Here is a 6,958-nt window from a genome sequence, read left to right as displayed (position 1 = left end):
CCTGGACCAAGAGACCAGAGATTCTCTTCTCTGGTGACTGTCGGGTCCATCTGTCCAAGGGTATGACCTTCCGCAGGTCAGATGGGACAATTGTTACAATAGATGCCAGCCTTTTAGGTTGGGATGCAGTCTGGAACTCCCTGAAGGCTCAGGGATAGTGGACTTAGGAGGAGACCCTCCTTCTAATAAATATTCTGGAACTGGGAGTGATATTCCATGCTCTTCAGACTTGGCCTCAGTTAGCAACTCTGAGGTACATCATACTCAGTCGGACAATATACACGACTGTGGCTTACATCAGCCATCAAGGGGGAACAGAAGTTCCCTAGCGATGTTAGAAGTCTTACAATAATTCACTGGACAGAGACTCACTCTTGTCTATCAGCTATCCATATCCCAGGTGTTGAGAACTGGGAGGTGGATTTTCTAAGTCGTCAGACTTTTCTTCCGGGGGAGTGGGATTTCCTCCGGAGGTCAAGACCAAGCAGGAGAGGGCTTTGGTGTTTTTGACAGCGCCTGCGTAGCCACGCAGGACCTGGTATGCAGATCTGGTGGACATGTCATCCTTTCCATCACGGTCTCTGCTTCTGAGACAGGTCCCTCTACCTCAGGGTCCTTTCAACCTTCTAAATAGAATCAATCTGAGATGGACTGCCTGGAGACTGAACGCTTGATGTTATCAAAGCATGGCTTCTCCGAGTCAGTCATTGATACCTTAATACAGACATGAAAGCCTGTCTCTAGGAAAATTGAACATAGATATGGTGTAAATATCTGATTGTTATGAATCCAAGGGTTACTCATGGAGTAAAGTCTGGATTCCCAGGATATTATCTTTTCTCCAAGATGTTTTTGAGAAAAGGGTTGTCAGCTAATTCCTTAAAAGGGACAGATTTTTACTCTGTCTATTTTTATTTTTTTTTTTTTGCACAAGCGTCTGGCAGGTATTCTAGACGTTCTGGCATTTGGTCAGGCTTTGGTTAGGTCCAAGCCTGTGTTTAAATCTGTTGCTCCGCCATGGAGCTTAAACCTGGTTCTTAAGGCTCTTCAAGAAGTTCCGTTTGAACCCTTTTTGTTCCATAGATATCAATCTTTATCTTGGAAAGTTCCTTTTGGGTAGCTATTTCCTCGACTCGTAGAGTCTCCAAGTTATCTGTGTTACAATGTGATTCTCCTTATCCTTCGTACGGATAAGGTAGTCCTGCGTACCAACCTGGGTTTTTTCCTAAGGTGGTATCGAACAAGAACATCACTCAAGAGATAGTTGTTCCATGCTTGTATCCTAATCCTTCCTCAAAGAAGGAACGTCTATTACACAATATTGGACGTGGTTTGTGCTTTAAAGTTTTACTTACAAGCTACTACAGTTTTCACCAAACGTTCACCTTGTTTGTTGTCTATTCTGGACAGAGGAGAAGTCAAAAGACTTCAGCAGCCTCTCTGTCTTTTTGGTTAAAAAGCATAATTCATTTAGCTTATGAGACTGCTGGACAGCAGCCTCCTGAAGGGATTACAGCTCATTCTAATAGAGCTGTGTTTTTCACTTGGGCCTTTTTTAAATGTGGCTTCTGTTGAACAGATTTACAAGACGGAGTCTTGGTCTGCGCTTCATACTTTTTCCAATGTAACAAATTTGATACCTTGCTTCTTCGGAGGCTTTTTTGGGAGAAAGGGTTTTTTACAGGCAGTGGTAACTTCCGTTTAAGTACCTGCCTTGTCCCTCCCATCATCCATGTACTTTAGCGTTGGTATTGGTATTCCATAAGTAATGGATGATCCGTGGACTGGATACACTTAACAAGAGAAAACATAATTTATGCTTACCTGATAAATTTATTTCTCTTGTAGTGTATCCAGTCCACGGCCCGCCCTGTCACTTTAAGGCAGGTAATTTTTTCATTTGAACTACAGTCACCACTGCACCCTATGGTTTTTTCCTTTCTCTGCATGTTTTCGGTCGAATGACTGAATATGGCAGTTAGGGGAGGAGCTATATAGCAGCTTTGCTGTGGGTGGACTCTTGCAACTTCCTGTTGGGAAGGAGAATATATTCCATAAGTAATGGATGATCCGTGGACTGGATACACTACAAGAGAAATAAATTTATCAGGTAAGCATAAATTATGTTTTTTAGAGCACTCTAATGCATTAAATGAATAAATTACTTTTTTTTTTTTAAATAATTTTTATTGGTTTATAACAAATCAAATAACGGAACAGCATTCAATGAGTTAAAAAATAGCCAAAAAAATAAAAGAAGCAAAACATTAAGAGTTAGAAACAATAGGTATTATTTCATAGGCATCATGTTAAGATGTAGTAGAGGTCATGTTAATTAGTCTCTAGGTTGGAGATGAGAAACGGTATGCACAGAGTGCCAATCCAAACCTCATATTTATCTGAAAAAGATTCCTCATAAAGAAGCCTTCCAAAGGCAAAAAAACAACTTACGTAATAACAGTTGACACATTAGTATCACAAGCATAAGTGGAAATGGTAGTATAAGGAAATCAAATATGCAAAATAATTAAGGAGTAAAGGGAGGAGCACTGTGTAGGAGATACATTGACCACATTAAGCCCCATTTTGAGTGTAGATAAGGGGTAAGGGAAGAAGAAGGAAAAGGGTGGGAGAAGCTTTTTTTAATGGAAAATAACATCAGCTGCAAAAGTAGTGGAAATAGTCTGTGTTTTAGCACCACAATTCCCAGACAAAGATGTTCATCATAGAGACTCCATTGTCTTCAAATAGTCCATTATAATAGTCTGATATCGGAGACCAAAGTGGAGGACTTTAGATCCAGGAACAAATATACCAGTACCGCAGGAATATTTATGTGTAAAGCTTTTTTTTTTTGGGGGGGGGGGGGAGAATAACCCAGAGGAACAGGAGAAAGGTAACTGTTTGGAGGAACAATAAGAAAATGTTTGATGCTACAAGGAGGTAACCACCAGTTATGGCTAGGAATACCTAATGCGTCAAACCCCCTCCAACATCTGGGTGAATTGATAGGGGAGTTTTTGAAAAGTTGAACAGGAGAGTGAGATACCACTGCAGGAGAAGTATTTTAACTTTAAATATATAAACCATTTTTTATTTTTTTGGGTGGGGGGTATGATGTGATGGGTTGTTGTTTTGGCTTCAATAAAGTTTTTGTATTGTTACTTTCCTTTACACTGTCACATAGTTGGAGATGTGAACACTAAAGTTTTGATTATTGGCATCTAGGATAGAGAGTATTGGAGACATCCATTCCTGTACCAACACATGCCATTATTGCTGCTGATATGTACTGACACTGAAGAAAGCTGGTCATCACAATTATTAACATAGCTGGAGCTCTCCCATTTTTCTCTTTATCTAGATTACTTATTATTTAATTTATGACACCCCAAAGATAGTAGTAAAAAAACAATCATAAGTATTGTTGATATGAGCTACCAAACCAAACACTGTCATTGTCTATTAGCACTGGTACATTTGTTACTAACTCTGAGATTGGCATCTTTTATATGTGTATAAAATATATCCCCTGGAAATTTTCTTAAAATCTGCATTAGACTAAGTAGCTATAGCAAGGGTTGCCATATCACCACTTTAAGGGAGGACACTTAGGAAAAAATACATGTCAGGGGCTGTTTAAAGAAATGTTTGAATAATGTTCCATTATATGAACCCTGGCATGTAATTTTCATATGTGTCCTCCATTAAAGTGGCAATATGGCAACACTAGCTATAGCAGTGTGGTGTCCCTTAAAAGTCAGTCTGACAGTTGTGCTTTAAACTGTGCATATGAGAGAGCAGAAAATAAATATTAAATTCATAGGAAAGTCAAAATTAAACTTGTAGGATTTAGATAGAGAATGTAATTTAACCCATTTTTGCCAGCATAAAAGTGTTAACATCAAATGATGCTGTAAAAATGAAATCCAGTGATTGTCAATGCGATCATGTGATTTCAAGGCTGGGATCAGATCATGGGGCACTGTCTACACTGCTAGGCATGCTCCCCAGTCCGATCTTGATTGTGTCAAAGGGGGAGGCTGCAGGACACCATGTAGGGTTAGATGTTCCATGCCGTTCTTTTAGTGTTAAAGTCCAGCATTTTTAGGATGGCACGGAACTTCCTAACAGTGTAAAGGGGTTAAGACACTTAAATTTACTAATATTTATTTACTTTGTTCTCTTAGTATCCCTTAAAAAAATATGCACACAGCCTTCTCTAGTGGAAGCTAGCGGCTGATTGGTGTCTGCACACATTTTTCTCCTATGATTGGCTAATTAGATGTGTTCAGCTATCTGCCAGTGTTCCTTCAGGATAACAAGAGAATGAAGCAAATTTGATAATAGAAGTAAATTGAAAATTTGTTTAAAATTGTATGTTCTATCTGAATCATGAAAGTGCATTTTGGGGTTTCCAGTCCCTTTAAAATATGTTTTGTATAAAAAGTTAAAGTTTTTTAAATTGTTATGGAAGGCATGCTTTATACCTAGTAAATAATGGTAATAAATTGTTATGGAAGGCATGCTTTATACCTAGTAAATAATTGTGTGTTGGTTGATAAGGACATTTCTCTTATAAGTATTGATGGACAGGTATACACCCAACACATATGAAAATAGGAAGCCGTTTTATTTAGTACACGAACATCCATTTTCAAATAAAAGTTGAAATATATTTTAAAGTGACCTCTTATGCATGCAGCAAAATTAAAAAGTAAATTGCAATGCCATTAAACTATGGTCCATGCCTTTATTAAAACATATACCATAAACATATGGTAGTTGGTGACAGTTTTGTTTACAAAATAGATGCTGATTGTTTCCCAAAATATGTGCACAGTCAGTATTTTCAGATAAATAGAAAAAAAAAACAATAACACATTTACAAAACTTTTTATTTTTTTATTTTAAATGTAAAAATACTTGCATGAAAGACAAATGTATCCCTGCAAAACCATTACACTTTCTCTTAAAGGGACATTAAACTTTTAATGTAAATGCCCATCAAATGTTTGTTTATGCATAGCAAAATTTTTTTTTTTTTTTGCATGCTCATGATTCTATTGGCTGTTTTTTTTCTGTCATTTTAATCTGCATTCCGTGGTATTCAGAAATCTGACTATTCTGCACAGTTATTGTTTCATACATGCAGAAGTTCATTAATATCTGTCCTCACCTGACAAAGGAGGTACATAAACACTGGCTTTTTAAGAGGAGTGTCTCTGAACTGCAAAACAATGCATCTTTTGGTAACAAAATGAAAATGTTTAATGATTGTAAGCATTTATTTTATATGCAGATCTTTTCCAATGAACGGCTTAATTTCTGGTACATATATAGAAAAATGTGTTTAATGTCCCTTTAAGTTCTTTCAATTAACAAATTCCATGTTAGTCTATTAGTTTTATGTACATGGTGTTAGATTTTAACTCTCAAACAAACAGAAACCCTGATAGAGGCAGATTATAACACTATAATGTGGAAGGCAACATATACTGTAGTTGCTTGTAATATATAAATAGTAAGTTTTATGGCTTATATCATAGTCAAATTAATATTAAATAGAAATTCTGAAATAATATATTTAGATCATAGTGACCAAATGGTCTAAAATGAATAGTTAAATTATTAGTTATGCTGCAGTATCAAAGCACTGTATGGAAATTCCCACTGGTAGAAGTAGAAGGTTCCAACAATGATTTTTACAAATATTATATTGCTGACAATTCTCAGCACAGATATAGTTTATGGTACACATTGTCTGCTTGTTGGTTTAAAATAAATATATACTCGGGCAAGCAGCTGATGAGAACTCATTATATCCAAATATGCTGCATGAATAGACACCCTGTAATATGGACTGAGCTTTCTGTTCTCCATCCACTAGGAGGTTGATATGTGTTGATACATCATGCTTACATGGCATTTCTACAGCCGCTAGTGAGGTGTTGATATTTTCAGTATTCATGGCAAACAGGCAAAATCAGATATATCAAATTATAAATAAAGTAAATTATGTGCAACAACACTCCAGTATATGGTTCATTGAGGACACATTGAAGGGAAGAAAATGTTACAGTACAATGTCCCTTTAATAGTTTTTGAGTATATGGTTCTTAACACCATGATAGGTAGTATTAATAAATAAGTAGGATGCATGCCTTTATAGAGCCTTTTACAAACAAAAAAATCCATGCACTTCAAATCTACAGGTCAAGTTAGTGCACAGTCTTTAATATAATGTATCTGCTTACATTATGTTGCACATAGAGCTATTGAATTTAAGATATGAATATTTATACTTAAAATAAAGAAATAGGCTTTATGAGGTTAAAATCTTTAGCCAGAATTCTGAGTCTTTCTCATTGAAGCTACTCTCAGTATTCAGGAAACAGAATTTGACCAGTCCTCTTCTGTGCCAGATGATAGATATGTGTGTTTTAGGTGCCTCTGGCATAAAGAGAGAAAAGATCAGATCATATTTCTATTTTGTTATACTATATTCAGTTTTCTGCTGAATTCATTGCTTTCAAAATTGCATTATATATTTGACATGCAGATTATGCAAATGGTAAATCTTAAAATCATGCATTTACATACAAAGAAAAATGACTTAAGAATACTTAAGTAATGCAACAGTATACCTAAGATAAATTTGGTTTTTAAGTAGACATCTAAAAAAAAAATACACATATATACATATATATATATATATATATATATATATATATATATATAAATATATATATATATATATATATATATATATATATATATATATATACAGTCTTTCAGAGATCAAATTATTTCACAAAATACACAAAAAAATAATTTAGCATCTCATCCAAATCACACACGGTAGATGTTCTAGCATTTAAGTGTTAATATTTTAATTGCCCTATTCAAAAATGGATGAATATATTTGGATCCCCTTTCCTGGAGGCCCCACATTTAA

This window comes from Bombina bombina, chromosome 4 (assembly GCF_027579735.1).
Source record: "Bombina bombina isolate aBomBom1 chromosome 4, aBomBom1.pri, whole genome shotgun sequence".
Classification (NCBI taxonomy): Eukaryota; Metazoa; Chordata; class Amphibia; order Anura; family Bombinatoridae; genus Bombina; species Bombina bombina.
Note: the sequence above shows the minus strand (reverse complement) of the source record.